This window comes from Schistocerca serialis, unplaced genomic scaffold (genome assembly GCF_023864345.2).
Source record: "Schistocerca serialis cubense isolate TAMUIC-IGC-003099 unplaced genomic scaffold, iqSchSeri2.2 HiC_scaffold_612, whole genome shotgun sequence".
Taxonomy (NCBI): domain Eukaryota; kingdom Metazoa; phylum Arthropoda; class Insecta; order Orthoptera; family Acrididae; genus Schistocerca; species Schistocerca serialis.
The window spans coordinates 18,625-45,327 of record NW_026048204.1 but is presented as its reverse complement, the minus strand read 5'-3'; the positions used below and the strand labels follow the sequence as shown (position 1 = coordinate 45,327).

General features: G+C 54.1%; 45 non-coding genes across 45 annotated transcripts; all 45 read right to left on the bottom strand.

Moving 5' to 3' along the window:
* Nucleotides 1–93: 93 nt before the first annotated feature.
* On the bottom strand, nt 94–175 carry Trnal-uag (transfer RNA leucine (anticodon UAG)). Its single transcript has one exon. It is a non-coding gene; the product is annotated as a tRNA-Leu (tRNA).
* Nucleotides 176–910: 735 nt separating this feature from the next.
* Nucleotides 911–982, bottom strand: Trnah-gug (transfer RNA histidin (anticodon GUG)). The gene has a single exon. It is a non-coding gene; the product is annotated as a tRNA-His (tRNA).
* A 380-nt stretch (nt 983–1,362) lies between these two features.
* On the bottom strand, nt 1,363–1,434 carry Trnae-cuc (transfer RNA glutamic acid (anticodon CUC)). Its single transcript has one exon. It is a non-coding gene; the product is annotated as a tRNA-Glu (tRNA).
* Nucleotides 1,435–1,879: 445 nt separating this feature from the next.
* Nucleotides 1,880–1,961, bottom strand: Trnal-uag (transfer RNA leucine (anticodon UAG)). The gene has a single exon. It is a non-coding gene; the product is annotated as a tRNA-Leu (tRNA).
* Nucleotides 1,962–2,697: 736 nt separating this feature from the next.
* Nucleotides 2,698–2,769, bottom strand: Trnah-gug (transfer RNA histidin (anticodon GUG)). Its single transcript has one exon. It is a non-coding gene; the product is annotated as a tRNA-His (tRNA).
* A 380-nt stretch (nt 2,770–3,149) lies between these two features.
* Trnae-cuc (transfer RNA glutamic acid (anticodon CUC)) lies at nt 3,150–3,221 on the bottom strand. Its single transcript has one exon. It is a non-coding gene; the product is annotated as a tRNA-Glu (tRNA).
* Nucleotides 3,222–3,666: 445 nt separating this feature from the next.
* Nucleotides 3,667–3,748, bottom strand: Trnal-uag (transfer RNA leucine (anticodon UAG)). Its single transcript has one exon. It is a non-coding gene; the product is annotated as a tRNA-Leu (tRNA).
* Nucleotides 3,749–4,483: 735 nt separating this feature from the next.
* On the bottom strand, nt 4,484–4,555 carry Trnah-gug (transfer RNA histidin (anticodon GUG)). Its single transcript has one exon. It is a non-coding gene; the product is annotated as a tRNA-His (tRNA).
* A 380-nt stretch (nt 4,556–4,935) lies between these two features.
* Nucleotides 4,936–5,007, bottom strand: Trnae-cuc (transfer RNA glutamic acid (anticodon CUC)). The gene has a single exon. It is a non-coding gene; the product is annotated as a tRNA-Glu (tRNA).
* A 445-nt stretch (nt 5,008–5,452) lies between these two features.
* On the bottom strand, nt 5,453–5,534 carry Trnal-uag (transfer RNA leucine (anticodon UAG)). The gene has a single exon. It is a non-coding gene; the product is annotated as a tRNA-Leu (tRNA).
* Nucleotides 5,535–6,270: 736 nt separating this feature from the next.
* On the bottom strand, nt 6,271–6,342 carry Trnah-gug (transfer RNA histidin (anticodon GUG)). The gene has a single exon. It is a non-coding gene; the product is annotated as a tRNA-His (tRNA).
* Nucleotides 6,343–6,722: 380 nt separating this feature from the next.
* Trnae-cuc (transfer RNA glutamic acid (anticodon CUC)) lies at nt 6,723–6,794 on the bottom strand. Its single transcript has one exon. It is a non-coding gene; the product is annotated as a tRNA-Glu (tRNA).
* Nucleotides 6,795–7,239: 445 nt separating this feature from the next.
* Trnal-uag (transfer RNA leucine (anticodon UAG)) lies at nt 7,240–7,321 on the bottom strand. The gene has a single exon. It is a non-coding gene; the product is annotated as a tRNA-Leu (tRNA).
* A 736-nt stretch (nt 7,322–8,057) lies between these two features.
* Trnah-gug (transfer RNA histidin (anticodon GUG)) lies at nt 8,058–8,129 on the bottom strand. The gene has a single exon. It is a non-coding gene; the product is annotated as a tRNA-His (tRNA).
* A 380-nt stretch (nt 8,130–8,509) lies between these two features.
* Nucleotides 8,510–8,581, bottom strand: Trnae-cuc (transfer RNA glutamic acid (anticodon CUC)). Its single transcript has one exon. It is a non-coding gene; the product is annotated as a tRNA-Glu (tRNA).
* Nucleotides 8,582–9,026: 445 nt separating this feature from the next.
* Nucleotides 9,027–9,108, bottom strand: Trnal-uag (transfer RNA leucine (anticodon UAG)). The gene has a single exon. It is a non-coding gene; the product is annotated as a tRNA-Leu (tRNA).
* A 735-nt stretch (nt 9,109–9,843) lies between these two features.
* Trnah-gug (transfer RNA histidin (anticodon GUG)) lies at nt 9,844–9,915 on the bottom strand. Its single transcript has one exon. It is a non-coding gene; the product is annotated as a tRNA-His (tRNA).
* Nucleotides 9,916–10,295: 380 nt separating this feature from the next.
* Trnae-cuc (transfer RNA glutamic acid (anticodon CUC)) lies at nt 10,296–10,367 on the bottom strand. The gene has a single exon. It is a non-coding gene; the product is annotated as a tRNA-Glu (tRNA).
* A 445-nt stretch (nt 10,368–10,812) lies between these two features.
* Trnal-uag (transfer RNA leucine (anticodon UAG)) lies at nt 10,813–10,894 on the bottom strand. The gene has a single exon. It is a non-coding gene; the product is annotated as a tRNA-Leu (tRNA).
* A 736-nt stretch (nt 10,895–11,630) lies between these two features.
* On the bottom strand, nt 11,631–11,702 carry Trnah-gug (transfer RNA histidin (anticodon GUG)). The gene has a single exon. It is a non-coding gene; the product is annotated as a tRNA-His (tRNA).
* Nucleotides 11,703–12,082: 380 nt separating this feature from the next.
* Nucleotides 12,083–12,154, bottom strand: Trnae-cuc (transfer RNA glutamic acid (anticodon CUC)). The gene has a single exon. It is a non-coding gene; the product is annotated as a tRNA-Glu (tRNA).
* Nucleotides 12,155–12,599: 445 nt separating this feature from the next.
* Trnal-uag (transfer RNA leucine (anticodon UAG)) lies at nt 12,600–12,681 on the bottom strand. Its single transcript has one exon. It is a non-coding gene; the product is annotated as a tRNA-Leu (tRNA).
* A 736-nt stretch (nt 12,682–13,417) lies between these two features.
* On the bottom strand, nt 13,418–13,489 carry Trnah-gug (transfer RNA histidin (anticodon GUG)). The gene has a single exon. It is a non-coding gene; the product is annotated as a tRNA-His (tRNA).
* A 380-nt stretch (nt 13,490–13,869) lies between these two features.
* On the bottom strand, nt 13,870–13,941 carry Trnae-cuc (transfer RNA glutamic acid (anticodon CUC)). The gene has a single exon. It is a non-coding gene; the product is annotated as a tRNA-Glu (tRNA).
* Nucleotides 13,942–14,386: 445 nt separating this feature from the next.
* On the bottom strand, nt 14,387–14,468 carry Trnal-uag (transfer RNA leucine (anticodon UAG)). Its single transcript has one exon. It is a non-coding gene; the product is annotated as a tRNA-Leu (tRNA).
* Nucleotides 14,469–15,204: 736 nt separating this feature from the next.
* Trnah-gug (transfer RNA histidin (anticodon GUG)) lies at nt 15,205–15,276 on the bottom strand. The gene has a single exon. It is a non-coding gene; the product is annotated as a tRNA-His (tRNA).
* Nucleotides 15,277–15,656: 380 nt separating this feature from the next.
* Trnae-cuc (transfer RNA glutamic acid (anticodon CUC)) lies at nt 15,657–15,728 on the bottom strand. The gene has a single exon. It is a non-coding gene; the product is annotated as a tRNA-Glu (tRNA).
* A 445-nt stretch (nt 15,729–16,173) lies between these two features.
* On the bottom strand, nt 16,174–16,255 carry Trnal-uag (transfer RNA leucine (anticodon UAG)). Its single transcript has one exon. It is a non-coding gene; the product is annotated as a tRNA-Leu (tRNA).
* A 736-nt stretch (nt 16,256–16,991) lies between these two features.
* Trnah-gug (transfer RNA histidin (anticodon GUG)) lies at nt 16,992–17,063 on the bottom strand. The gene has a single exon. It is a non-coding gene; the product is annotated as a tRNA-His (tRNA).
* Nucleotides 17,064–17,443: 380 nt separating this feature from the next.
* Nucleotides 17,444–17,515, bottom strand: Trnae-cuc (transfer RNA glutamic acid (anticodon CUC)). The gene has a single exon. It is a non-coding gene; the product is annotated as a tRNA-Glu (tRNA).
* Nucleotides 17,516–17,960: 445 nt separating this feature from the next.
* Trnal-uag (transfer RNA leucine (anticodon UAG)) lies at nt 17,961–18,042 on the bottom strand. Its single transcript has one exon. It is a non-coding gene; the product is annotated as a tRNA-Leu (tRNA).
* A 736-nt stretch (nt 18,043–18,778) lies between these two features.
* Trnah-gug (transfer RNA histidin (anticodon GUG)) lies at nt 18,779–18,850 on the bottom strand. Its single transcript has one exon. It is a non-coding gene; the product is annotated as a tRNA-His (tRNA).
* Nucleotides 18,851–19,230: 380 nt separating this feature from the next.
* Trnae-cuc (transfer RNA glutamic acid (anticodon CUC)) lies at nt 19,231–19,302 on the bottom strand. The gene has a single exon. It is a non-coding gene; the product is annotated as a tRNA-Glu (tRNA).
* Nucleotides 19,303–19,747: 445 nt separating this feature from the next.
* Nucleotides 19,748–19,829, bottom strand: Trnal-uag (transfer RNA leucine (anticodon UAG)). Its single transcript has one exon. It is a non-coding gene; the product is annotated as a tRNA-Leu (tRNA).
* Nucleotides 19,830–20,565: 736 nt separating this feature from the next.
* Nucleotides 20,566–20,637, bottom strand: Trnah-gug (transfer RNA histidin (anticodon GUG)). Its single transcript has one exon. It is a non-coding gene; the product is annotated as a tRNA-His (tRNA).
* Nucleotides 20,638–21,017: 380 nt separating this feature from the next.
* On the bottom strand, nt 21,018–21,089 carry Trnae-cuc (transfer RNA glutamic acid (anticodon CUC)). The gene has a single exon. It is a non-coding gene; the product is annotated as a tRNA-Glu (tRNA).
* A 445-nt stretch (nt 21,090–21,534) lies between these two features.
* Nucleotides 21,535–21,616, bottom strand: Trnal-uag (transfer RNA leucine (anticodon UAG)). The gene has a single exon. It is a non-coding gene; the product is annotated as a tRNA-Leu (tRNA).
* Nucleotides 21,617–22,352: 736 nt separating this feature from the next.
* Nucleotides 22,353–22,424, bottom strand: Trnah-gug (transfer RNA histidin (anticodon GUG)). Its single transcript has one exon. It is a non-coding gene; the product is annotated as a tRNA-His (tRNA).
* A 380-nt stretch (nt 22,425–22,804) lies between these two features.
* Nucleotides 22,805–22,876, bottom strand: Trnae-cuc (transfer RNA glutamic acid (anticodon CUC)). The gene has a single exon. It is a non-coding gene; the product is annotated as a tRNA-Glu (tRNA).
* Nucleotides 22,877–23,321: 445 nt separating this feature from the next.
* Trnal-uag (transfer RNA leucine (anticodon UAG)) lies at nt 23,322–23,403 on the bottom strand. The gene has a single exon. It is a non-coding gene; the product is annotated as a tRNA-Leu (tRNA).
* Nucleotides 23,404–24,139: 736 nt separating this feature from the next.
* On the bottom strand, nt 24,140–24,211 carry Trnah-gug (transfer RNA histidin (anticodon GUG)). The gene has a single exon. It is a non-coding gene; the product is annotated as a tRNA-His (tRNA).
* Nucleotides 24,212–24,591: 380 nt separating this feature from the next.
* On the bottom strand, nt 24,592–24,663 carry Trnae-cuc (transfer RNA glutamic acid (anticodon CUC)). Its single transcript has one exon. It is a non-coding gene; the product is annotated as a tRNA-Glu (tRNA).
* A 445-nt stretch (nt 24,664–25,108) lies between these two features.
* Nucleotides 25,109–25,190, bottom strand: Trnal-uag (transfer RNA leucine (anticodon UAG)). The gene has a single exon. It is a non-coding gene; the product is annotated as a tRNA-Leu (tRNA).
* Nucleotides 25,191–25,926: 736 nt separating this feature from the next.
* Nucleotides 25,927–25,998, bottom strand: Trnah-gug (transfer RNA histidin (anticodon GUG)). Its single transcript has one exon. It is a non-coding gene; the product is annotated as a tRNA-His (tRNA).
* A 380-nt stretch (nt 25,999–26,378) lies between these two features.
* Nucleotides 26,379–26,450, bottom strand: Trnae-cuc (transfer RNA glutamic acid (anticodon CUC)). The gene has a single exon. It is a non-coding gene; the product is annotated as a tRNA-Glu (tRNA).
* Between the last annotated feature and the right edge of the window lie 253 nt (nt 26,451–26,703).

Below are 26,703 nucleotides of genomic sequence, written 5' to 3'. Positions count from 1 at the left end.
CGGCCACGCTACCTACACAACACGCGCGTCACAAGAGCTGCGTCCTACCCCACGAGAACACACCGCAACGGCACAAAAATGAGACGTAAAAAGTGGCAACGGTGGGATTCGAACCCACGCCTCCGAAGAGACTGGTGCCTAAAACCAGCGCCTTAGACCGCTCGGCCACGTTACCGTTGCAGCAGCAGCGGCAAAACGTTTCCTTTGTACTACAAAGATCACTTCGAAATGGAAGTATCTTGGCATGTATTTCCACTGCTCTCCACTGGAAGCGTCCCTTTAGGCCATCCACAGCAAGAAAAAGCCGTGCCCGCCGCATGGTAGCGACGCCACTTGTCTGTAGCTGTCGCAGTTAAGGAGACAGCGTCAAGAGACGTTTTCGTGCCGTGACCAGGTTTCGAACCTGGGCTTTCCGTAACCACTAAATTATCGTAGCTGTAACTGTCAGGCGGAGCTAGAATGCTCCATGTGTCAAACATATGTGAGCTCAAGGAGGTTACACTTGAAGAAAAAGCGGCAGGTTAACGCGATCACAGCGAAACCCCCGACAGCTACAGGACTCGAAACCGCGCCAACAGAGAGACTGGTGCCTTAAACCAGCGCCTTAAAGCGCTCGGCCACGCTACATGCGCTGCTTGGTGCGCCAGTGTTCCTAGCATTTGTACAAACAGTGCACGCCACAGCTTCCTGTTCTGCTGGGACTGGCTGCTCATCCATCGCACTTCAAACAACTGCCCTTTTCGACTACAGAGAGCAGCGGACGTCTGCGCTCTGGGAGGCGACATTACGTGTTGGGGATGAAGTGGTAGTGCAAACTGCGGCCTGCGGAACACGAGTGAAAAAAATCAAGAGAGTACTGTCATTTCGAGTACTCGTCATTGCAACGGCAGCAAGGCAAAACTTTCAAAATTGCCGTGACCAGGATTCGAACCTGGGTTATTGCGGCCACAACGCAATGTCCTAACCACTAGACGATCACGGCCATGGCCACGGAGGCGCCCGCGAAGGCAGCTGGCTGGAATGCAAGTGGCGATACCCAGCAAAGCCTAGGCCAAGGTGTACGCCACAGCAGTGTCAGACACGGTCTCCATCACATGTATACGAGCAAATGAACGTGCCTGCGCTGTCAGGACACTAACTACAGTGGTTAGCTGCATTCACCTCCGTGGCAATGTCTTGCAGTCCCCCAAGCCTCTTGACTACAGGTATGTGGCTGGATAACAAGTGGATAGACGCTTCATCTCTCTCGCCGTCAGGTGTTGCCGTGAATCATACTTAACGTAGCTTTCTGCACGCGTCAGCGTAGCGTCAGTCGAGCAAAGTCGAGACAAGTCGCATAAGAGGAGCAACAAAAACGCGCAATTCCGGTACCGGGAATCGAACCCGGGCCTCCTGGGTGAGAGCCAGGTATCCTAGCCACTAGACCACACCGGATAACGACGGCAGTGCTCTTTCCAGCGAACGCAGCAGCCACGCACGGTTAACTGACGACAACTGTAAAAAATCCACTCTCTCGCGTTATAGAACGGCGTGCTCCGGACGCATTTCGTGGAGACGAACGCCAGCAATGATGAGAGCAAAAGGTGCCTACAAATGCTGTCGTTGCACCACGCACTGTTCTACGACCATTCACCAAGCAGACGCTCACGCCTTGTTGTGCTGCTTCCTTTGCGGGCAATGAGTGCATCTGCCTTCGACACAGGAGACATTACACGCTTGGCAGCTGTGGGATTGGAACCCACGCCTCCGAAGAGAATGGTGCCTGACACCAGCGCCTTAGACCGCTCGGCCACGCTACCTACACAACACGCGCGTCACAAGAGCTGCGTCCTACCCCACGAGAACACACCGCAACGGCACAAAAATGAGACGTAAAAAGTGGCAACGGTGGGATTCGAACCCACGCCTCCGAAGAGACTGGTGCCTAAAACCAGCGCCTTAGACCGCTCGGCCACGTTACCGTTGCAGCAGCAGCGGCAAAACGTTTCCTTTGTACTACAAAGATCACTTCGAAATGGAAGTATCTTGGCATGTATTTCCACTGCTCTCCCACTGGAAGCGTCCCTTTAGGCCATCCACAGCAAGAAAAAGCCGTGCCCGCCGCATGGTAGCGACGCCACTTGTCTGTAGCTGTCGCAGTTAAGGAGACAGCGTCAAGAGACGTTTTCGTGCCGTGACCAGGTTTCGAACCTGGGCTTTCCGTAACCACTAAATTATCGTAGCTGTAACTGTCAGGCGGAGCTAGAATGCTCCATGTGTCAAACATATGTGAGCTCAAGGAGGTTACACTTGAAGAAAAAGCGGCAGGTTAACGCGATCACAGCGAAACCCCCGACAGCTACAGGACTCGAAACCGCGCCAACAGAGAGACTGGTGCCTTAAACCAGCGCCTTAAAGCGCTCGGCCACGCTACATGCGCTGCTTGGTGCGCCAGTGTTCCTAGCATTTGTACAAACAGTGCACGCCACAACTTCCTGTTCTGCTGGGACTGGCTGCTCATCCATCGCACTTCAAACAACTGCCCTTTTCGACTACAGAGAGCAGCGGACGTCTGCGCTCTGGGAGGCGACATTACGTGTTGGGGATGAAGTGGTAGTGCAAACTGCGGCCTGCGGAACACGAGTGAAAAAAATCAAGAGAGTACTGTCATTTCGAGTACTCGTCATTGCAACGGCAGCAAGGCAAAACTTTCAAAATTGCCGTGACCAGGATTCGAACCTGGGTTATTGCGGCCACAACGCAATGTCCTAACCACTAGACGATCACGGCCATGGCCACGGAGGCGCCCGCGAAGGCAGCTGGCTGGAATGCAAGTGGCGATACCCAGCAAAGCCTAGGCCAAGGTGTACGCCACAGCAGTGTCAGACACGGTCTCCATCACATGTATACGAGCAAATGAACGTGCCTGCGCTGTCAGGACACTAACTACAGTGGTTAGCTGCATTCACCTCCGTGGCAATGTCTTGCAGTCCCCCAAGCCTCTTGACTACAGGTATGTGGCTGGATAACAAGTGGATAGACGCTTCATCTCTCTCGCCGTCAGGTGTTGCCGTGAATCATACTTAACGTAGCTTTCTGCACGCGTCAGCGTAGCGTCAGTCGAGCAAAGTCGAGACAAGTCGCATAAGAGGAGCAACAAAAACGCGCAATTCCGGTACCGGGAATCGAACCCGGGCCTCCTGGGTGAGAGCCAGGTATCCTAGCCACTAGACCACACCGGATAACGACGGCAGTGCTCTTTCCAGCGAACGCAGCAGCCACGCACGGTTAACTGACGACAACTGTAAAAAATCCACTCTCTCGCGTTATAGAACGGCGTGCTCCGGACGCATTTCGTGGAGACGAACGCCAGCAATGATGAGAGCAAAAGGTGCCTACAAATGCTGTCGTTGCACCACGCACTGTTCTACGACCATTCACCAAGCAGACGCTCACGCCTTGTTGTGCTGCTTCCTTTGCGGGCAATGAGTGCATCTGCCTTCGACACAGGAGACATTACACGCTTGGCAGCTGTGGGATTGGAACCCACGCCTCCGAAGAGAATGGTGCCTGACACCAGCGCCTTAGACCGCTCGGCCACGCTACCTACACAACACGCGCGTCACAAGAGCTGCGTCCTACCCCACGAGAACACACCGCAACGGCACAAAAATGAGACGTAAAAAGTGGCAACGGTGGGATTCGAACCCACGCCTCCGAAGAGACTGGTGCCTAAAACCAGCGCCTTAGACCGCTCGGCCACGTTACCGTTGCAGCAGCAGCGGCAAAACGTTTCCTTTGTACTACAAAGATCACTTCGAAATGGAAGTATCTTGGCATGTATTTCCACTGCTCTCCACTGGAAGCGTCCCTTTAGGCCATCCACAGCAAGAAAAAGCCGTGCCCGCCGCATGGTAGCGACGCCACTTGTCTGTAGCTGTCGCAGTTAAGGAGACAGCGTCAAGAGACGTTTTCGTGCCGTGACCAGGTTTCGAACCTGGGCTTTCCGTAACCACTAAATTATCGTAGCTGTAACTGTCAGGCGGAGCTAGAATGCTCCATGTGTCAAACATATGTGAGCTCAAGGAGGTTACACTTGAAGAAAAAGCGGCAGGTTAACGCGATCACAGCGAAACCCCCGACAGCTACAGGACTCGAAACCGCGCCAACAGAGAGACTGGTGCCTTAAACCAGCGCCTTAAAGCGCTCGGCCACGCTACATGCGCTGCTTGGTGCGCCAGTGTTCCTAGCATTTGTACAAACAGTGCACGCCACAGCTTCCTGTTCTGCTGGGACTGGCTGCTCATCCATCGCACTTCAAACAACTGCCCTTTTCGACTACAGAGAGCAGCGGACGTCTGCGCTCTGGGAGGCGACATTACGTGTTGGGGATGAAGTGGTAGTGCAAACTGCGGCCTGCGGAACACGAGTGAAAAAAATCAAGAGAGTACTGTCATTTCGAGTACTCGTCATTGCAACGGCAGCAAGGCAAAACTTTCAAAATTGCCGTGACCAGGATTCGAACCTGGGTTATTGCGGCCACAACGCAATGTCCTAACCACTAGACGATCACGGCCATGGCCACGGAGGCGCCCGCGAAGGCAGCTGGCTGGAATGCAAGTGGCGATACCCAGCAAAGCCTAGGCCAAGGTGTACGCCACAGCAGTGTCAGACACGGTCTCCATCACATGTATACGAGCAAATGAACGTGCCTGCGCTGTCAGGACACTAACTACAGTGGTTAGCTGCATTCACCTCCGTGGCAATGTCTTGCAGTCCCCCAAGCCTCTTGACTACAGGTATGTGGCTGGATAACAAGTGGATAGACGCTTCATCTCTCTCGCCGTCAGGTGTTGCCGTGAATCATACTTAACGTAGCTTTCTGCACGCGTCAGCGTAGCGTCAGTCGAGCAAAGTCGAGACAAGTCGCATAAGAGGAGCAACAAAAACGCGCAATTCCGGTACCGGGAATCGAACCCGGGCCTCCTGGGTGAGAGCCAGGTATCCTAGCCACTAGACCACACCGGATAACGACGGCAGTGCTCTTTCCAGCGAACGCAGCAGCCACGCACGGTTAACTGACGACAACTGTAAAAAATCCACTCTCTCGCGTTATAGAACGGCGTGCTCCGGACGCATTTCGTGGAGACGAACGCCAGCAATGATGAGAGCAAAAGGTGCCTACAAATGCTGTCGTTGCACCACGCACTGTTCTACGACCATTCACCAAGCAGACGCTCACGCCTTGTTGTGCTGCTTCCTTTGCGGGCAATGAGTGCATCTGCCTTCGACACAGGAGACATTACACGCTTGGCAGCTGTGGGATTGGAACCCACGCCTCCGAAGAGAATGGTGCCTGACACCAGCGCCTTAGACCGCTCGGCCACGCTACCTACACAACACGCGCGTCACAAGAGCTGCGTCCTACCCCACGAGAACACACCGCAACGGCACAAAAATGAGACGTAAAAAGTGGCAACGGTGGGATTCGAACCCACGCCTCCGAAGAGACTGGTGCCTAAAACCAGCGCCTTAGACCGCTCGGCCACGTTACCGTTGCAGCAGCAGCGGCAAAACGTTTCCTTTGTACTACAAAGATCACTTCGAAATGGAAGTATCTTGGCATGTATTTCCACTGCTCTCCCACTGGAAGCGTCCCTTTAGGCCATCCACAGCAAGAAAAAGCCGTGCCCGCCGCATGGTAGCGACGCCACTTGTCTGTAGCTGTCGCAGTTAAGGAGACAGCGTCAAGAGACGTTTTCGTGCCGTGACCAGGTTTCGAACCTGGGCTTTCCGTAACCACTAAATTATCGTAGCTGTAACTGTCAGGCGGAGCTAGAATGCTCCATGTGTCAAACATATGTGAGCTCAAGGAGGTTACACTTGAAGAAAAAGCGGCAGGTTAACGCGATCACAGCGAAACCCCCGACAGCTACAGGACTCGAAACCGCGCCAACAGAGAGACTGGTGCCTTAAACCAGCGCCTTAAAGCGCTCGGCCACGCTACATGCGCTGCTTGGTGCGCCAGTGTTCCTAGCATTTGTACAAACAGTGCACGCCACAACTTCCTGTTCTGCTGGGACTGGCTGCTCATCCATCGCACTTCAAACAACTGCCCTTTTCGACTACAGAGAGCAGCGGACGTCTGCGCTCTGGGAGGCGACATTACGTGTTGGGGATGAAGTGGTAGTGCAAACTGCGGCCTGCGGAACACGAGTGAAAAAAATCAAGAGAGTACTGTCATTTCGAGTACTCGTCATTGCAACGGCAGCAAGGCAAAACTTTCAAAATTGCCGTGACCAGGATTCGAACCTGGGTTATTGCGGCCACAACGCAATGTCCTAACCACTAGACGATCACGGCCATGGCCACGGAGGCGCCCGCGAAGGCAGCTGGCTGGAATGCAAGTGGCGATACCCAGCAAAGCCTAGGCCAAGGTGTACGCCACAGCAGTGTCAGACACGGTCTCCATCACATGTATACGAGCAAATGAACGTGCCTGCGCTGTCAGGACACTAACTACAGTGGTTAGCTGCATTCACCTCCGTGGCAATGTCTTGCAGTCCCCCAAGCCTCTTGACTACAGGTATGTGGCTGGATAACAAGTGGATAGACGCTTCATCTCTCTCGCCGTCAGGTGTTGCCGTGAATCATACTTAACGTAGCTTTCTGCACGCGTCAGCGTAGCGTCAGTCGAGCAAAGTCGAGACAAGTCGCATAAGAGGAGCAACAAAAACGCGCAATTCCGGTACCGGGAATCGAACCCGGGCCTCCTGGGTGAGAGCCAGGTATCCTAGCCACTAGACCACACCGGATAACGACGGCAGTGCTCTTTCCAGCGAACGCAGCAGCCACGCACGGTTAACTGACGACAACTGTAAAAAATCCACTCTCTCGCGTTATAGAACGGCGTGCTCCGGACGCATTTCGTGGAGACGAACGCCAGCAATGATGAGAGCAAAAGGTGCCTACAAATGCTGTCGTTGCACCACGCACTGTTCTACGACCATTCACCAAGCAGACGCTCACGCCTTGTTGTGCTGCTTCCTTTGCGGGCAATGAGTGCATCTGCCTTCGACACAGGAGACATTACACGCTTGGCAGCTGTGGGATTGGAACCCACGCCTCCGAAGAGAATGGTGCCTGACACCAGCGCCTTAGACCGCTCGGCCACGCTACCTACACAACACGCGCGTCACAAGAGCTGCGTCCTACCCCACGAGAACACACCGCAACGGCACAAAAATGAGACGTAAAAAGTGGCAACGGTGGGATTCGAACCCACGCCTCCGAAGAGACTGGTGCCTAAAACCAGCGCCTTAGACCGCTCGGCCACGTTACCGTTGCAGCAGCAGCGGCAAAACGTTTCCTTTGTACTACAAAGATCACTTCGAAATGGAAGTATCTTGGCATGTATTTCCACTGCTCTCCCACTGGAAGCGTCCCTTTAGGCCATCCACAGCAAGAAAAAGCCGTGCCCGCCGCATGGTAGCGACGCCACTTGTCTGTAGCTGTCGCAGTTAAGGAGACAGCGTCAAGAGACGTTTTCGTGCCGTGACCAGGTTTCGAACCTGGGCTTTCCGTAACCACTAAATTATCGTAGCTGTAACTGTCAGGCGGAGCTAGAATGCTCCATGTGTCAAACATATGTGAGCTCAAGGAGGTTACACTTGAAGAAAAAGCGGCAGGTTAACGCGATCACAGCGAAACCCCCGACAGCTACAGGACTCGAAACCGCGCCAACAGAGAGACTGGTGCCTTAAACCAGCGCCTTAAAGCGCTCGGCCACGCTACATGCGCTGCTTGGTGCGCCAGTGTTCCTAGCATTTGTACAAACAGTGCACGCCACAACTTCCTGTTCTGCTGGGACTGGCTGCTCATCCATCGCACTTCAAACAACTGCCCTTTTCGACTACAGAGAGCAGCGGACGTCTGCGCTCTGGGAGGCGACATTACGTGTTGGGGATGAAGTGGTAGTGCAAACTGCGGCCTGCGGAACACGAGTGAAAAAAATCAAGAGAGTACTGTCATTTCGAGTACTCGTCATTGCAACGGCAGCAAGGCAAAACTTTCAAAATTGCCGTGACCAGGATTCGAACCTGGGTTATTGCGGCCACAACGCAATGTCCTAACCACTAGACGATCACGGCCATGGCCACGGAGGCGCCCGCGAAGGCAGCTGGCTGGAATGCAAGTGGCGATACCCAGCAAAGCCTAGGCCAAGGTGTACGCCACAGCAGTGTCAGACACGGTCTCCATCACATGTATACGAGCAAATGAACGTGCCTGCGCTGTCAGGACACTAACTACAGTGGTTAGCTGCATTCACCTCCGTGGCAATGTCTTGCAGTCCCCCAAGCCTCTTGACTACAGGTATGTGGCTGGATAACAAGTGGATAGACGCTTCATCTCTCTCGCCGTCAGGTGTTGCCGTGAATCATACTTAACGTAGCTTTCTGCACGCGTCAGCGTAGCGTCAGTCGAGCAAAGTCGAGACAAGTCGCATAAGAGGAGCAACAAAAACGCGCAATTCCGGTACCGGGAATCGAACCCGGGCCTCCTGGGTGAGAGCCAGGTATCCTAGCCACTAGACCACACCGGATAACGACGGCAGTGCTCTTTCCAGCGAACGCAGCAGCCACGCACGGTTAACTGACGACAACTGTAAAAAATCCACTCTCTCGCGTTATAGAACGGCGTGCTCCGGACGCATTTCGTGGAGACGAACGCCAGCAATGATGAGAGCAAAAGGTGCCTACAAATGCTGTCGTTGCACCACGCACTGTTCTACGACCATTCACCAAGCAGACGCTCACGCCTTGTTGTGCTGCTTCCTTTGCGGGCAATGAGTGCATCTGCCTTCGACACAGGAGACATTACACGCTTGGCAGCTGTGGGATTGGAACCCACGCCTCCGAAGAGAATGGTGCCTGACACCAGCGCCTTAGACCGCTCGGCCACGCTACCTACACAACACGCGCGTCACAAGAGCTGCGTCCTACCCCACGAGAACACACCGCAACGGCACAAAAATGAGACGTAAAAAGTGGCAACGGTGGGATTCGAACCCACGCCTCCGAAGAGACTGGTGCCTAAAACCAGCGCCTTAGACCGCTCGGCCACGTTACCGTTGCAGCAGCAGCGGCAAAACGTTTCCTTTGTACTACAAAGATCACTTCGAAATGGAAGTATCTTGGCATGTATTTCCACTGCTCTCCACTGGAAGCGTCCCTTTAGGCCATCCACAGCAAGAAAAAGCCGTGCCCGCCGCATGGTAGCGACGCCACTTGTCTGTAGCTGTCGCAGTTAAGGAGACAGCGTCAAGAGACGTTTTCGTGCCGTGACCAGGTTTCGAACCTGGGCTTTCCGTAACCACTAAATTATCGTAGCTGTAACTGTCAGGCGGAGCTAGAATGCTCCATGTGTCAAACATATGTGAGCTCAAGGAGGTTACACTTGAAGAAAAAGCGGCAGGTTAACGCGATCACAGCGAAACCCCCGACAGCTACAGGACTCGAAACCGCGCCAACAGAGAGACTGGTGCCTTAAACCAGCGCCTTAAAGCGCTCGGCCACGCTACATGCGCTGCTTGGTGCGCCAGTGTTCCTAGCATTTGTACAAACAGTGCACGCCACAGCTTCCTGTTCTGCTGGGACTGGCTGCTCATCCATCGCACTTCAAACAACTGCCCTTTTCGACTACAGAGAGCAGCGGACGTCTGCGCTCTGGGAGGCGACATTACGTGTTGGGGATGAAGTGGTAGTGCAAACTGCGGCCTGCGGAACACGAGTGAAAAAAATCAAGAGAGTACTGTCATTTCGAGTACTCGTCATTGCAACGGCAGCAAGGCAAAACTTTCAAAATTGCCGTGACCAGGATTCGAACCTGGGTTATTGCGGCCACAACGCAATGTCCTAACCACTAGACGATCACGGCCATGGCCACGGAGGCGCCCGCGAAGGCAGCTGGCTGGAATGCAAGTGGCGATACCCAGCAAAGCCTAGGCCAAGGTGTACGCCACAGCAGTGTCAGACACGGTCTCCATCACATGTATACGAGCAAATGAACGTGCCTGCGCTGTCAGGACACTAACTACAGTGGTTAGCTGCATTCACCTCCGTGGCAATGTCTTGCAGTCCCCCAAGCCTCTTGACTACAGGTATGTGGCTGGATAACAAGTGGATAGACGCTTCATCTCTCTCGCCGTCAGGTGTTGCCGTGAATCATACTTAACGTAGCTTTCTGCACGCGTCAGCGTAGCGTCAGTCGAGCAAAGTCGAGACAAGTCGCATAAGAGGAGCAACAAAAACGCGCAATTCCGGTACCGGGAATCGAACCCGGGCCTCCTGGGTGAGAGCCAGGTATCCTAGCCACTAGACCACACCGGATAACGACGGCAGTGCTCTTTCCAGCGAACGCAGCAGCCACGCACGGTTAACTGACGACAACTGTAAAAAATCCACTCTCTCGCGTTATAGAACGGCGTGCTCCGGACGCATTTCGTGGAGACGAACGCCAGCAATGATGAGAGCAAAAGGTGCCTACAAATGCTGTCGTTGCACCACGCACTGTTCTACGACCATTCACCAAGCAGACGCTCACGCCTTGTTGTGCTGCTTCCTTTGCGGGCAATGAGTGCATCTGCCTTCGACACAGGAGACATTACACGCTTGGCAGCTGTGGGATTGGAACCCACGCCTCCGAAGAGAATGGTGCCTGACACCAGCGCCTTAGACCGCTCGGCCACGCTACCTACACAACACGCGCGTCACAAGAGCTGCGTCCTACCCCACGAGAACACACCGCAACGGCACAAAAATGAGACGTAAAAAGTGGCAACGGTGGGATTCGAACCCACGCCTCCGAAGAGACTGGTGCCTAAAACCAGCGCCTTAGACCGCTCGGCCACGTTACCGTTGCAGCAGCAGCGGCAAAACGTTTCCTTTGTACTACAAAGATCACTTCGAAATGGAAGTATCTTGGCATGTATTTCCACTGCTCTCCCACTGGAAGCGTCCCTTTAGGCCATCCACAGCAAGAAAAAGCCGTGCCCGCCGCATGGTAGCGACGCCACTTGTCTGTAGCTGTCGCAGTTAAGGAGACAGCGTCAAGAGACGTTTTCGTGCCGTGACCAGGTTTCGAACCTGGGCTTTCCGTAACCACTAAATTATCGTAGCTGTAACTGTCAGGCGGAGCTAGAATGCTCCATGTGTCAAACATATGTGAGCTCAAGGAGGTTACACTTGAAGAAAAAGCGGCAGGTTAACGCGATCACAGCGAAACCCCCGACAGCTACAGGACTCGAAACCGCGCCAACAGAGAGACTGGTGCCTTAAACCAGCGCCTTAAAGCGCTCGGCCACGCTACATGCGCTGCTTGGTGCGCCAGTGTTCCTAGCATTTGTACAAACAGTGCACGCCACAGCTTCCTGTTCTGCTGGGACTGGCTGCTCATCCATCGCACTTCAAACAACTGCCCTTTTCGACTACAGAGAGCAGCGGACGTCTGCGCTCTGGGAGGCGACATTACGTGTTGGGGATGAAGTGGTAGTGCAAACTGCGGCCTGCGGAACACGAGTGAAAAAAATCAAGAGAGTACTGTCATTTCGAGTACTCGTCATTGCAACGGCAGCAAGGCAAAACTTTCAAAATTGCCGTGACCAGGATTCGAACCTGGGTTATTGCGGCCACAACGCAATGTCCTAACCACTAGACGATCACGGCCATGGCCACGGAGGCGCCCGCGAAGGCAGCTGGCTGGAATGCAAGTGGCGATACCCAGCAAAGCCTAGGCCAAGGTGTACGCCACAGCAGTGTCAGACACGGTCTCCATCACATGTATACGAGCAAATGAACGTGCCTGCGCTGTCAGGACACTAACTACAGTGGTTAGCTGCATTCACCTCCGTGGCAATGTCTTGCAGTCCCCCAAGCCTCTTGACTACAGGTATGTGGCTGGATAACAAGTGGATAGACGCTTCATCTCTCTCGCCGTCAGGTGTTGCCGTGAATCATACTTAACGTAGCTTTCTGCACGCGTCAGCGTAGCGTCAGTCGAGCAAAGTCGAGACAAGTCGCATAAGAGGAGCAACAAAAACGCGCAATTCCGGTACCGGGAATCGAACCCGGGCCTCCTGGGTGAGAGCCAGGTATCCTAGCCACTAGACCACACCGGATAACGACGGCAGTGCTCTTTCCAGCGAACGCAGCAGCCACGCACGGTTAACTGACGACAACTGTAAAAAATCCACTCTCTCGCGTTATAGAACGGCGTGCTCCGGACGCATTTCGTGGAGACGAACGCCAGCAATGATGAGAGCAAAAGGTGCCTACAAATGCTGTCGTTGCACCACGCACTGTTCTACGACCATTCACCAAGCAGACGCTCACGCCTTGTTGTGCTGCTTCCTTTGCGGGCAATGAGTGCATCTGCCTTCGACACAGGAGACATTACACGCTTGGCAGCTGTGGGATTGGAACCCACGCCTCCGAAGAGAATGGTGCCTGACACCAGCGCCTTAGACCGCTCGGCCACGCTACCTACACAACACGCGCGTCACAAGAGCTGCGTCCTACCCCACGAGAACACACCGCAACGGCACAAAAATGAGACGTAAAAAGTGGCAACGGTGGGATTCGAACCCACGCCTCCGAAGAGACTGGTGCCTAAAACCAGCGCCTTAGACCGCTCGGCCACGTTACCGTTGCAGCAGCAGCGGCAAAACGTTTCCTTTGTACTACAAAGATCACTTCGAAATGGAAGTATCTTGGCATGTATTTCCACTGCTCTCCCACTGGAAGCGTCCCTTTAGGCCATCCACAGCAAGAAAAAGCCGTGCCCGCCGCATGGTAGCGACGCCACTTGTCTGTAGCTGTCGCAGTTAAGGAGACAGCGTCAAGAGACGTTTTCGTGCCGTGACCAGGTTTCGAACCTGGGCTTTCCGTAACCACTAAATTATCGTAGCTGTAACTGTCAGGCGGAGCTAGAATGCTCCATGTGTCAAACATATGTGAGCTCAAGGAGGTTACACTTGAAGAAAAAGCGGCAGGTTAACGCGATCACAGCGAAACCCCCGACAGCTACAGGACTCGAAACCGCGCCAACAGAGAGACTGGTGCCTTAAACCAGCGCCTTAAAGCGCTCGGCCACGCTACATGCGCTGCTTGGTGCGCCAGTGTTCCTAGCATTTGTACAAACAGTGCACGCCACAACTTCCTGTTCTGCTGGGACTGGCTGCTCATCCATCGCACTTCAAACAACTGCCCTTTTCGACTACAGAGAGCAGCGGACGTCTGCGCTCTGGGAGGCGACATTACGTGTTGGGGATGAAGTGGTAGTGCAAACTGCGGCCTGCGGAACACGAGTGAAAAAAATCAAGAGAGTACTGTCATTTCGAGTACTCGTCATTGCAACGGCAGCAAGGCAAAACTTTCAAAATTGCCGTGACCAGGATTCGAACCTGGGTTATTGCGGCCACAACGCAATGTCCTAACCACTAGACGATCACGGCCATGGCCACGGAGGCGCCCGCGAAGGCAGCTGGCTGGAATGCAAGTGGCGATACCCAGCAAAGCCTAGGCCAAGGTGTACGCCACAGCAGTGTCAGACACGGTCTCCATCACATGTATACGAGCAAATGAACGTGCCTGCGCTGTCAGGACACTAACTACAGTGGTTAGCTGCATTCACCTCCGTGGCAATGTCTTGCAGTCCCCCAAGCCTCTTGACTACAGGTATGTGGCTGGATAACAAGTGGATAGACGCTTCATCTCTCTCGCCGTCAGGTGTTGCCGTGAATCATACTTAACGTAGCTTTCTGCACGCGTCAGCGTAGCGTCAGTCGAGCAAAGTCGAGACAAGTCGCATAAGAGGAGCAACAAAAACGCGCAATTCCGGTACCGGGAATCGAACCCGGGCCTCCTGGGTGAGAGCCAGGTATCCTAGCCACTAGACCACACCGGATAACGACGGCAGTGCTCTTTCCAGCGAACGCAGCAGCCACGCACGGTTAACTGACGACAACTGTAAAAAATCCACTCTCTCGCGTTATAGAACGGCGTGCTCCGGACGCATTTCGTGGAGACGAACGCCAGCAATGATGAGAGCAAAAGGTGCCTACAAATGCTGTCGTTGCACCACGCACTGTTCTACGACCATTCACCAAGCAGACGCTCACGCCTTGTTGTGCTGCTTCCTTTGCGGGCAATGAGTGCATCTGCCTTCGACACAGGAGACATTACACGCTTGGCAGCTGTGGGATTGGAACCCACGCCTCCGAAGAGAATGGTGCCTGACACCAGCGCCTTAGACCGCTCGGCCACGCTACCTACACAACACGCGCGTCACAAGAGCTGCGTCCTACCCCACGAGAACACACCGCAACGGCACAAAAATGAGACGTAAAAAGTGGCAACGGTGGGATTCGAACCCACGCCTCCGAAGAGACTGGTGCCTAAAACCAGCGCCTTAGACCGCTCGGCCACGTTACCGTTGCAGCAGCAGCGGCAAAACGTTTCCTTTGTACTACAAAGATCACTTCGAAATGGAAGTATCTTGGCATGTATTTCCACTGCTCTCCCACTGGAAGCGTCCCTTTAGGCCATCCACAGCAAGAAAAAGCCGTGCCCGCCGCATGGTAGCGACGCCACTTGTCTGTAGCTGTCGCAGTTAAGGAGACAGCGTCAAGAGACGTTTTCGTGCCGTGACCAGGTTTCGAACCTGGGCTTTCCGTAACCACTAAATTATCGTAGCTGTAACTGTCAGGCGGAGCTAGAATGCTCCATGTGTCAAACATATGTGAGCTCAAGGAGGTTACACTTGAAGAAAAAGCGGCAGGTTAACGCGATCACAGCGAAACCCCCGACAGCTACAGGACTCGAAACCGCGCCAACAGAGAGACTGGTGCCTTAAACCAGCGCCTTAAAGCGCTCGGCCACGCTACATGCGCTGCTTGGTGCGCCAGTGTTCCTAGCATTTGTACAAACAGTGCACGCCACAACTTCCTGTTCTGCTGGGACTGGCTGCTCATCCATCGCACTTCAAACAACTGCCCTTTTCGACTACAGAGAGCAGCGGACGTCTGCGCTCTGGGAGGCGACATTACGTGTTGGGGATGAAGTGGTAGTGCAAACTGCGGCCTGCGGAACACGAGTGAAAAAAATCAAGAGAGTACTGTCATTTCGAGTACTCGTCATTGCAACGGCAGCAAGGCAAAACTTTCAAAATTGCCGTGACCAGGATTCGAACCTGGGTTATTGCGGCCACAACGCAATGTCCTAACCACTAGACGATCACGGCCATGGCCACGGAGGCGCCCGCGAAGGCAGCTGGCTGGAATGCAAGTGGCGATACCCAGCAAAGCCTAGGCCAAGGTGTACGCCACAGCAGTGTCAGACACGGTCTCCATCACATGTATACGAGCAAATGAACGTGCCTGCGCTGTCAGGACACTAACTACAGTGGTTAGCTGCATTCACCTCCGTGGCAATGTCTTGCAGTCCCCCAAGCCTCTTGACTACAGGTATGTGGCTGGATAACAAGTGGATAGACGCTTCATCTCTCTCGCCGTCAGGTGTTGCCGTGAATCATACTTAACGTAGCTTTCTGCACGCGTCAGCGTAGCGTCAGTCGAGCAAAGTCGAGACAAGTCGCATAAGAGGAGCAACAAAAACGCGCAATTCCGGTACCGGGAATCGAACCCGGGCCTCCTGGGTGAGAGCCAGGTATCCTAGCCACTAGACCACACCGGATAACGACGGCAGTGCTCTTTCCAGCGAACGCAGCAGCCACGCACGGTTAACTGACGACAACTGTAAAAAATCCACTCTCTCGCGTTATAGAACGGCGTGCTCCGGACGCATTTCGTGGAGACGAACGCCAGCAATGATGAGAGCAAAAGGTGCCTACAAATGCTGTCGTTGCACCACGCACTGTTCTACGACCATTCACCAAGCAGACGCTCACGCCTTGTTGTGCTGCTTCCTTTGCGGGCAATGAGTGCATCTGCCTTCGACACAGGAGACATTACACGCTTGGCAGCTGTGGGATTGGAACCCACGCCTCCGAAGAGAATGGTGCCTGACACCAGCGCCTTAGACCGCTCGGCCACGCTACCTACACAACACGCGCGTCACAAGAGCTGCGTCCTACCCCACGAGAACACACCGCAACGGCACAAAAATGAGACGTAAAAAGTGGCAACGGTGGGATTCGAACCCACGCCTCCGAAGAGACTGGTGCCTAAAACCAGCGCCTTAGACCGCTCGGCCACGTTACCGTTGCAGCAGCAGCGGCAAAACGTTTCCTTTGTACTACAAAGATCACTTCGAAATGGAAGTATCTTGGCATGTATTTCCACTGCTCTCCCACTGGAAGCGTCCCTTTAGGCCATCCACAGCAAGAAAAAGCCGTGCCCGCCGCATGGTAGCGACGCCACTTGTCTGTAGCTGTCGCAGTTAAGGAGACAGCGTCAAGAGACGTTTTCGTGCCGTGACCAGGTTTCGAACCTGGGCTTTCCGTAACCACTAAATTATCGTAGCTGTAACTGTCAGGCGGAGCTAGAATGCTCCATGTGTCAAACATATGTGAGCTCAAGGAGGTTACACTTGAAGAAAAAGCGGCAGGTTAACGCGATCACAGCGAAACCCCCGACAGCTACAGGACTCGAAACCGCGCCAACAGAGAGACTGGTGCCTTAAACCAGCGCCTTAAAGCGCTCGGCCACGCTACATGCGCTGCTTGGTGCGCCAGTGTTCCTAGCATTTGTACAAACAGTGCACGCCACAACTTCCTGTTCTGCTGGGACTGGCTGCTCATCCATCGCACTTCAAACAACTGCCCTTTTCGACTACAGAGAGCAGCGGACGTCTGCGCTCTGGGAGGCGACATTACGTGTTGGGGATGAAGTGGTAGTGCAAACTGCGGCCTGCGGAACACGAGTGAAAAAAATCAAGAGAGTACTGTCATTTCGAGTACTCGTCATTGCAACGGCAGCAAGGCAAAACTTTCAAAATTGCCGTGACCAGGATTCGAACCTGGGTTATTGCGGCCACAACGCAATGTCCTAACCACTAGACGATCACGGCCATGGCCACGGAGGCGCCCGCGAAGGCAGCTGGCTGGAATGCAAGTGGCGATACCCAGCAAAGCCTAGGCCAAGGTGTACGCCACAGCAGTGTCAGACACGGTCTCCATCACATGTATACGAGCAAATGAACGTGCCTGCGCTGTCAGGACACTAACTACAGTGGTTAGCTGCATTCACCTCCGTGGCAATGTCTTGCAGTCCCCCAAGCCTCTTGACTACAGGTATGTGGCTGGATAACAAGTGGATAGACGCTTCATCTCTCTCGCCGTCAGGTGTTGCCGTGAATCATACTTAACGTAGCTTTCTGCACGCGTCAGCGTAGCGTCAGTCGAGCAAAGTCGAGACAAGTCGCATAAGAGGAGCAACAAAAACGCGCAATTCCGGTACCGGGAATCGAACCCGGGCCTCCTGGGTGAGAGCCAGGTATCCTAGCCACTAGACCACACCGGATAACGACGGCAGTGCTCTTTCCAGCGAACGCAGCAGCCACGCACGGTTAACTGACGACAACTGTAAAAAATCCACTCTCTCGCGTTATAGAACGGCGTGCTCCGGACGCATTTCGTGGAGACGAACGCCAGCAATGATGAGAGCAAAAGGTGCCTACAAATGCTGTCGTTGCACCACGCACTGTTCTACGACCATTCACCAAGCAGACGCTCACGCCTTGTTGTGCTGCTTCCTTTGCGGGCAATGAGTGCATCTGCCTTCGACACAGGAGACATTACACGCTTGGCAGCTGTGGGATTGGAACCCACGCCTCCGAAGAGAATGGTGCCTGACACCAGCGCCTTAGACCGCTCGGCCACGCTACCTACACAACACGCGCGTCACAAGAGCTGCGTCCTACCCCACGAGAACACACCGCAACGGCACAAAAATGAGACGTAAAAAGTGGCAACGGTGGGATTCGAACCCACGCCTCCGAAGAGACTGGTGCCTAAAACCAGCGCCTTAGACCGCTCGGCCACGTTACCGTTGCAGCAGCAGCGGCAAAACGTTTCCTTTGTACTACAAAGATCACTTCGAAATGGAAGTATCTTGGCATGTATTTCCACTGCTCTCCCACTGGAAGCGTCCCTTTAGGCCATCCACAGCAAGAAAAAGCCGTGCCCGCCGCATGGTAGCGACGCCACTTGTCTGTAGCTGTCGCAGTTAAGGAGACAGCGTCAAGAGACGTTTTCGTGCCGTGACCAGGTTTCGAACCTGGGCTTTCCGTAACCACTAAATTATCGTAGCTGTAACTGTCAGGCGGAGCTAGAATGCTCCATGTGTCAAACATATGTGAGCTCAAGGAGGTTACACTTGAAGAAAAAGCGGCAGGTTAACGCGATCACAGCGAAACCCCCGACAGCTGCAGGACTCGAAACCGCGCCAACAGAGAGACTGGTGCCTTAAACCAGCGCCTTAAAGCGCTCGGCCACGCTACATGCGCTGCTTGGTGCGCCAGTGTTCCTAGCATTTGTACAAACAGTGCACGCCACAACTTCCTGTTCTGCTGGGACTGGCTGCTCATCCATCGCACTTCAAACAACTGCCCTTTTCGACTACAGAGAGCAGCGGACGTCTGCGCTCTGGGAGGCGACATTACGTGTTGGGGATGAAGTGGTAGTGCAAACTGCGGCCTGCGGAACACGAGTGAAAAAAATCAAGAGAGTACTGTCATTTCGAGTACTCGTCATTGCAACGGCAGCAAGGCAAAACTTTCAAAATTGCCGTGACCAGGATTCGAACCTGGGTTATTGCGGCCACAACGCAATGTCCTAACCACTAGACGATCACGGCCATGGCCACGGAGGCGCCCGCGAAGGCAGCTGGCTGGAATGCAAGTGGCGATACCCAGCAAAGCCTAGGCCAAGGTGTACGCCACAGCAGTGTCAGACACGGTCTCCATCACATGTATACGAGCAAATGAACGTGCCTGCGCTGTCAGGACACTAACTACAGTGGTTAGCTGCATTCACCTCCGTGGCAATGTCTTGCAGTCCCCCAAGCCTCTTGACTACAGGTATGTGGCTGGATAACAAGTGGATAGACGCTTCATCTCTCTCGCCGTCAGGTGTTGCCGTGAATCATACTTAACGTAGCTTTCTGCACGCGTCAGCGTAGCGTCAGTCGAGCAAAGTCGAGACAAGTCGCATAAGAGGAGCAACAAAAACGCGCAATTCCGGTACCGGGAATCGAACCCGGGCCTCCTGGGTGAGAGCCAGGTATCCTAGCCACTAGACCACACCGGATAACGACGGCAGTGCTCTTTCCAGCGAACGCAGCAGCCACGCACGGTTAACTGACGACAACTGTAAAAAATCCACTCTCTCGCGTTATAGAACGGCGTGCTCCGGACGCATTTCGTGGAGACGAACGCCAGCAATGATGAGAGCAAAAGGTGCCTACAAATGCTGTCGTTGCACCACGCACTGTTCTACGACCATTCACCAAGCAGACGCTCACGCCTTGTTGTGCTGCTTCCTTTGCGGGCAATGAGTGCATCTGCCTTCGACACAGGAGACATTACACGCTTGGCAGCTGTGGGATTGGAACCCACGCCTCCGAAGAGAATGGTGCCTGACACCAGCGCCTTAGACCGCTCGGCCACGCTACCTACACAACACGCGCGTCACAAGAGCTGCGTCCTACCCCACGAGAACACACCGCAACGGCACAAAAATGAGACGTAAAAAGTGGCAACGGTGGGATTCGAACCCACGCCTCCGAAGAGACTGGTGCCTAAAACCAGCGCCTTAGACCGCTCGGCCACGTTACCGTTGCAGCAGCAGCGGCAAAACGTTTCCTTTGTACTACAAAGATCACTTCGAAATGGAAGTATCTTGGCATGTATTTCCACTGCTCTCCCACTGGAAGCGTCCCTTTAGGCCATCCACAGCAAGAAAAAGCCGTGCCCGCCGCATGGTAGCGACGCCACTTGTCTGTAGCTGTCGCAGTTAAGGAGACAGCGTCAAGAGACGTTTTCGTGCCGTGACCAGGTTTCGAACCTGGGCTTTCCGTAACCACTAAATTATCGTAGCTGTAACTGTCAGGCGGAGCTAGAATGCTCCATGTGTCAAACATATGTGAGCTCAAGGAGGTTACACTTGAAGAAAAAGCGGCAGGTTAACGCGATCACAGCGAAACCCCCGACAGCTACAGGACTCGAAACCGCGCCAACAGAGAGACTGGTGCCTTAAACCAGCGCCTTAAAGCGCTCGGCCACGCTACATGCGCTGCTTGGTGCGCCAGTGTTCCTAGCATTTGTACAAACAGTGCACGCCACAACTTCCTGTTCTGCTGGGACTGGCTGCTCATCCATCGCACTTCAAACAACTGCCCTTTTCGACTACAGAGAGCAGCGGACGTCTGCGCTCTGGGAGGCGACATTACGTGTTGGGGATGAAGTGGTAGTGCAAACTGCGGCCTGCGGAACACGAGTGAAAAAAATCAAGAGAGTACTGTCATTTCGAGTACTCGTCATTGCAACGGCAGCAAGGCAAAACTTTCAAAATTGCCGTGACCAGGATTCGAACCTGGGTTATTGCGGCCACAACGCAATGTCCTAACCACTAGACGATCACGGCCATGGCCACGGAGGCGCCCGCGAAGGCAGCTGGCTGGAATGCAAGTGGCGATACCCAGCAAAGCCTAGGCCAAGGTGTACGCCACAGCAGTGTCAGACACGGTCTCCATCACATGTATACGAGCAAATGAACGTGCCTGCGCTGTCAGGACACTAACTACAGTGGTTAGCTGCATTCACCTCCGTGGCAATGTCTTGCAGTCCCCCAAGCCTCTTGACTACAGGTATGTGGCTGGATAACAAGTGGATAGACGCTTCATCTCTCTCGCCGTCAGGTGTTGCCGTGAATCATACTTAACGTAGCTTTCTGCACGCGTCAGCGTAGCGTCAGTCGAGCAAAGTCGAGACAAGTCGCATAAGAGGAGCAACAAAAACGCGCAATTCCGGTACCGGGAATCGAACCCGGGCCTCCTGGGTGAGAGCCAGGTATCCTAGCCACTAGACCACACCGGATAACGACGGCAGTGCTCTTTCCAGCGAACGCAGCAGCCACGCACGGTTAACTGACGACAACTGTAAAAAATCCACTCTCTCGCGTTATAGAACGGCGTGCTCCGGACGCATTTCGTGGAGACGAACGCCAGCAATGATGAGAGCAAAAGGTGCCTACAAATGCTGTCGTTGCACCACGCACTGTTCTACGACCATTCACCAAGCAGACGCTCACGCCTTGTTGTGCTGCTTCCTTTGCGGGCAATGAGTGCATCTGCCTTCGACACAGGAGACATTACACGCTTGGCAGCTGTGGGATTGGAACCCACGCCTCCGAAGAGAATGGTGCCTGACACCAGCGCCTTAGACCGCTCGGCCACGCTACCTACACAACACGCGCGTCACAAGAGCTGCGTCCTACCCCACGAGAACACACCGCAACGGCACAAAAATGAGACGTAAAAAGTGGCAACGGTGGGATTCGAACCCACGCCTCCGAAGAGACTGGTGCCTAAAACCAGCGCCTTAGACCGCTCGGCCACGTTACCGTTGCAGCAGCAGCGGCAAAACGTTTCCTTTGTACTACAAAGATCACTTCGAAATGGAAGTATCTTGGCATGTATTTCCACTGCTCTCCCACTGGAAGCGTCCCTTTAGGCCATCCACAGCAAGAAAAAGCCGTGCCCGCCGCATGGTAGCGACGCCACTTGTCTGTAGCTGTCGCAGTTAAGGAGACAGCGTCAAGAGACGTTTTCGTGCCGTGACCAGGTTTCGAACCTGGGCTTTCCGTAACCACTAAATTATCGTAGCTGTAACTGTCAGGCGGAGCTAGAATGCTCCATGTGTCAAACATATGTGAGCTCAAGGAGGTTACACTTGAAGAAAAAGCGGCAGGTTAACGCGATCACAGCGAAACCCCCGACAGCTACAGGACTCGAAACCGCGCCAACAGAGAGACTGGTGCCTTAAACCAGCGCCTTAAAGCGCTCGGCCACGCTACATGCGCTGCTTGGTGCGCCAGTGTTCCTAGCATTTGTACAAACAGTGCACGCCACAACTTCCTGTTCTGCTGGGACTGGCTGCTCATCCATCGCACTTCAAACAACTGCCCTTTTCGACTACAGAGAGCAGCGGACGTCTGCGCTCTGGGAGGCGACATTACGTGTTGGGGATGAAGTGGTAGTGCAAACTGCGGCCTGCGGAACACGAGTGAAAAAAATCAAGAGAGTACTGTCATTTCGAGTACTCGTCATTGCAACGGCAGCAAGGCAAAACTTTCAAAATTGCCGTGACCAGGATTCGAACCTGGGTTATTGCGGCCACAACGCAATGTCCTAACCACTAGACGATCACGGCCATGGCCACGGAGGCGCCCGCGAAGGCAGCTGGCTGGAATGCAAGTGGCGATACCCAGCAAAGCCTAGGCCAAGGTGTACGCCACAGCAGTGTCAGACACGGTCTCCATCACATGTATACGAGCAAATGAACGTGCCTGCGCTGTCAGGACACTAACTACAGTGGTTAGCTGCATTCACCTCCGTGGCAATGTCTTGCAGTCCCCCAAGCCTCTTGACTACAGGTATGTGGCTGGATAACAAGTGGATAGACGCTTCATCTCTCTCGCCGTCAGGTGTTGCCGTGAATCATACTTAACGTAGCTTTCTGCACGCGTCAGCGTAGCGTCAGTCGAGCAAAGTCGAGACAAGTCGCATAAGAGGAGCAACAAAAACGCGCAATTCCGGTACCGGGAATCGAACCCGGGCCTCCTGGGTGAGAGCCAGGTATCCTAGCCACTAGACCACACCGGATAACGACGGCAGTGCTCTTTCCAGCGAACGCAGCAGCCACGCACGGTTAACTGACGACAACTGTAAAAAATCCACTCTCTCGCGTTATAGAACGGCGTGCTCCGGACGCATTTCGTGGAGACGAACGCCAGCAATGATGAGAGCAAAAGGTGCCTACAAATGCTGTCGTTGCACCACGCACTGTTCTACGACCATTCACCAAGCAGACGCTCACGCCTTGTTGTGCTGCTTCCTTTGCGGGCAATGAGTGCATCTGCCTTCGACACAGGAGACATTACACGCTTGGCAGCTGTGGGATTGGAACCCACGCCTCCGAAGAGAATGGTGCCTGACACCAGCGCCTTAGACCGCTCGGCCACGCTACCTACACAACACGCGCGTCACAAGAGCTGCGTCCTACCCCACGAGAACACACCGCAACGGCACAAAAATGAGACGTAAAAAGTGGCAACGGTGGGATTCGAACCCACGCCTCCGAAGAGACTGGTGCCTAAAACCAGCGCCTTAGACCGTTCGGCCACGTTACCGTTGCAGCAGCAGCGGCAAAACGTTTCCTTTGTACTACAAAGATCACTTCGAAATGGAAGTATCTTGGCATGTATTTCCACTGCTCTCCCACTGGAAGCGTCCCTTTAGGCCATCCACAGCAAGAAAAAGCCGTGCCCGCCGCATGGTAGCGACGCCACTTGTCTGTAGCTGTCGCAGTTAAGGAGACAGCGTCAAGAGACGTTTTCGTGCCGTGACCAGGTTTCGAACCTGGGCTTTCCGTAACCACTAAATTATCGTAGCTGTAACTGTCAGGCGGAGCTAGAATGCTCCATGTGTCAAACATATGTGAGCTCAAGGAGGTTACACTTGAAGAAAAAGCGGCAGGTTAACGCGATCACAGCGAAACCCCCGACAGCTACAGGACTCGAAACCGCGCCAACAGAGAGACTGGTGCCTTAAACCAGCGCCTTAAAGCGCTCGGCCACGCTACATGCGCTGCTTGGTGCGCCAGTGTTCCTAGCATTTGTACAAACAGTGCACGCCACAACTTCCTGTTCTGCTGGGACTGGCTGCTCATCCATCGCACTTCAAACAACTGCCCTTTTCGACTACAGAGAGCAGCGGACGTCTGCGCTCTGGGAGGCGACATTACGTGTTGGGGATGAAGTGGTAGTGCAAACTGCGGCCTGCGGAACACGAGTGAAAAAAATCAAGAGAGTACTGTCATTTCGAGTACTCGTCATTGCAACGGCAGCAAGGCAAAACTTTCAAAATTGCCGTGACCAGGATTCGAACCTGGGTTATTGCGGCCACAACGCAATGTCCTAACCACTAGACGATCACGGCCATGGCCACGGAGGCGCCCGCGAAGGCAGCTGGCTGGAATGCAAGTGGCGATACCCAGCAAAGCCTAGGCCAAGGTGTACGCCACAGCAGTGTCAGACACGGTCTCCATCACATGTATACGAGCAAATGAACGTGCCTGCGCTGTCAGGACACTAACTACAGTGGTTAGCTGCATTCACCTCCGTGGCAATGTCTTGCAGTCCCCCAAGCCTCTTGACTACAGGTATGTGGCTGGATAACAAGTGGATAGACGCTTCATCTCTCTCGCCGTCAGGTGTTGCCGTGAATCATACTTAACGTAGCTTTCTGCACGCGTCAGCGTAGCGTCAGTCGAGCAAAGTCGAGACAAGTCGCATAAGAGGAGCAACAAAAACGCGCAATTCCGGTACCGGGAATCGAACCCGGGCCTCCTGGGTGAGAGCCAGGTATCCTAGCCACTAGACCACACCGGATAACGACGGCAGTGCTCTTTCCAGCGAACGCAGCAGCCACGCACGGTTAACTGACGACAACTGTAAAAAATCCACTCTCTCGCGTTATAGAACGGCGTGCTCCGGACGCATTTCGTGGAGACGAACGCCAGCAATGATGAGAGCAAAAGGTGCCTACAAATGCTGTCGTTGCACCACGCACTGTTCTACGACCATTCACCAAGCAGACGCTCACGCCTTGTTGTGCTGCTTCCTTTGCGGGCAATGAGTGCATCTGCCTTCGACACAGGAGACATTACACGCTTGGCAGCTGTGGGATTGGAACCCACGCCTCCGAAGAGAATGGTGCCTGACACCAGCGCCTTAGACCGCTCGGCCACGCTACCTACACAACACGCGCGTCACAAGAGCTGCGTCCTACCCCACGAGAACACACCGCAACGGCACAAAAATGAGACGTAAAAAGTGGCAACGGTGGGATTCGAACCCACGCCTCCGAAGAGACTGGTGCCTAAAACCAGCGCCTTAGACCGCTCGGCCACGTTACCGTTGCAGCAGCAGCGGCAAAACGTTTCCTTTGTACTACAAAGATCACTTCGAAATGGAAGTATCTTGGCATGTATTTCCACTGCTCTCCCACTGGAAGCGTCCCTTTAGGCCATCCACAGCAAGAAAAAGCCGTGCCCGCCGCATGGTAGCGACGCCACTTGTCTGTAGCTGTCGCAGTTAAGGAGACAGCGTCAAGAGACGTTTTCGTGCCGTGACCAGGTTTCGAACCTGGGCTTTCCGTAACCACTAAATTATCGTAGCTGTAACTGTCAGGCGGAGCTAGAATGCTCCATGTGTCAAACATATGTGAGCTCAAGGAGGTTACACTTGAAGAAAAAGCGGCAGGTTAACGCGATCACAGCGAAACCCCCGACAGCTACAGGACTCGAAACCGCGCCAACAGAGAGACTGGTGCCTTAAACCAGCGCCTTAAAGCGCTCGGCCACGCTACATGCGCTGCTTGGTGCGCCAGTGTTCCTAGCATTTGTACAAACAGTGCACGCCACAACTTCCTGTTCTGCTGGGACTGGCTGCTCATCCATCGCACTTCAAACAACTGCCCTTTTCGACTACAGAGAGCAGCGGACGTCTGCGCTCTGGGAGGCGACATTACGTGTTGGGGATGAAGTGGTAGTGCAAACTGCGGCCTGCGGAACACGAGTGAAAAAAATCAAGAGAGTACTGTCATTTCGAGTACTCGTCATTGCAACGGCAGCAAGGCAAAACTTTCAAAATTGCCGTGACCAGGATTCGAACCTGGGTTATTGCGGCCACAACGCAATGTCCTAACCACTAGACGATCACGGCCATGGCCACGGAGGCGCCCGCGAAGGCAGCTGGCTGGAATGCAAGTGGCGATACCCAGCAAAGCCTAGGCCAAGGTGTACGCCACAGCAGTGTCAGACACGGTCTCCATCACATGTATACGAGCAAATGAACGTGCCTGCGCTGTCAGGACACTAACTACAGTGGTTAGCTGCATTCACCTCCGTGGCAATGTCTTGCAGTCCCCCAAGCCTCTTGACTACAGGTATGTGGCTGGATAACAAGTGGATAGGCGCTTCATCTCTCTCGCCGTCAGGTGTTGCCGTGAATCATACTTAACGTAGCTTTCTGCACGCGTCAGCGTAGCGTCAGTCGAGCAAAGTCGAGACAAGTCGCATAAGAGGAGCAACAAAAACGCGCAATTCCGGTACCGGGAATCGAACCCGGGCCTCCTGGGTGAGAGCCAGGTATCCTAGCCACTAGACCACACCGGATAACGACGGCAGTGCTCTTTCCAGCGAACGCAGCAGCCACGCACGGTTAACTGACGACAACTGTAAAAAATCCACTCTCTCGCGTTATAGAACGGCGTGCTCCGGACGCATTTCGTGGAGACGAACGCCAGCAATGATGAGAGCAAAAGGTGCCTACAAATGCTGTCGTTGCACCACGCACTGTTCTACGACCATTCACCAAGCAGACGCTCACGCCTTGTTGTGCTGCTTCCTTTGCGGGCAATGAGTGCAT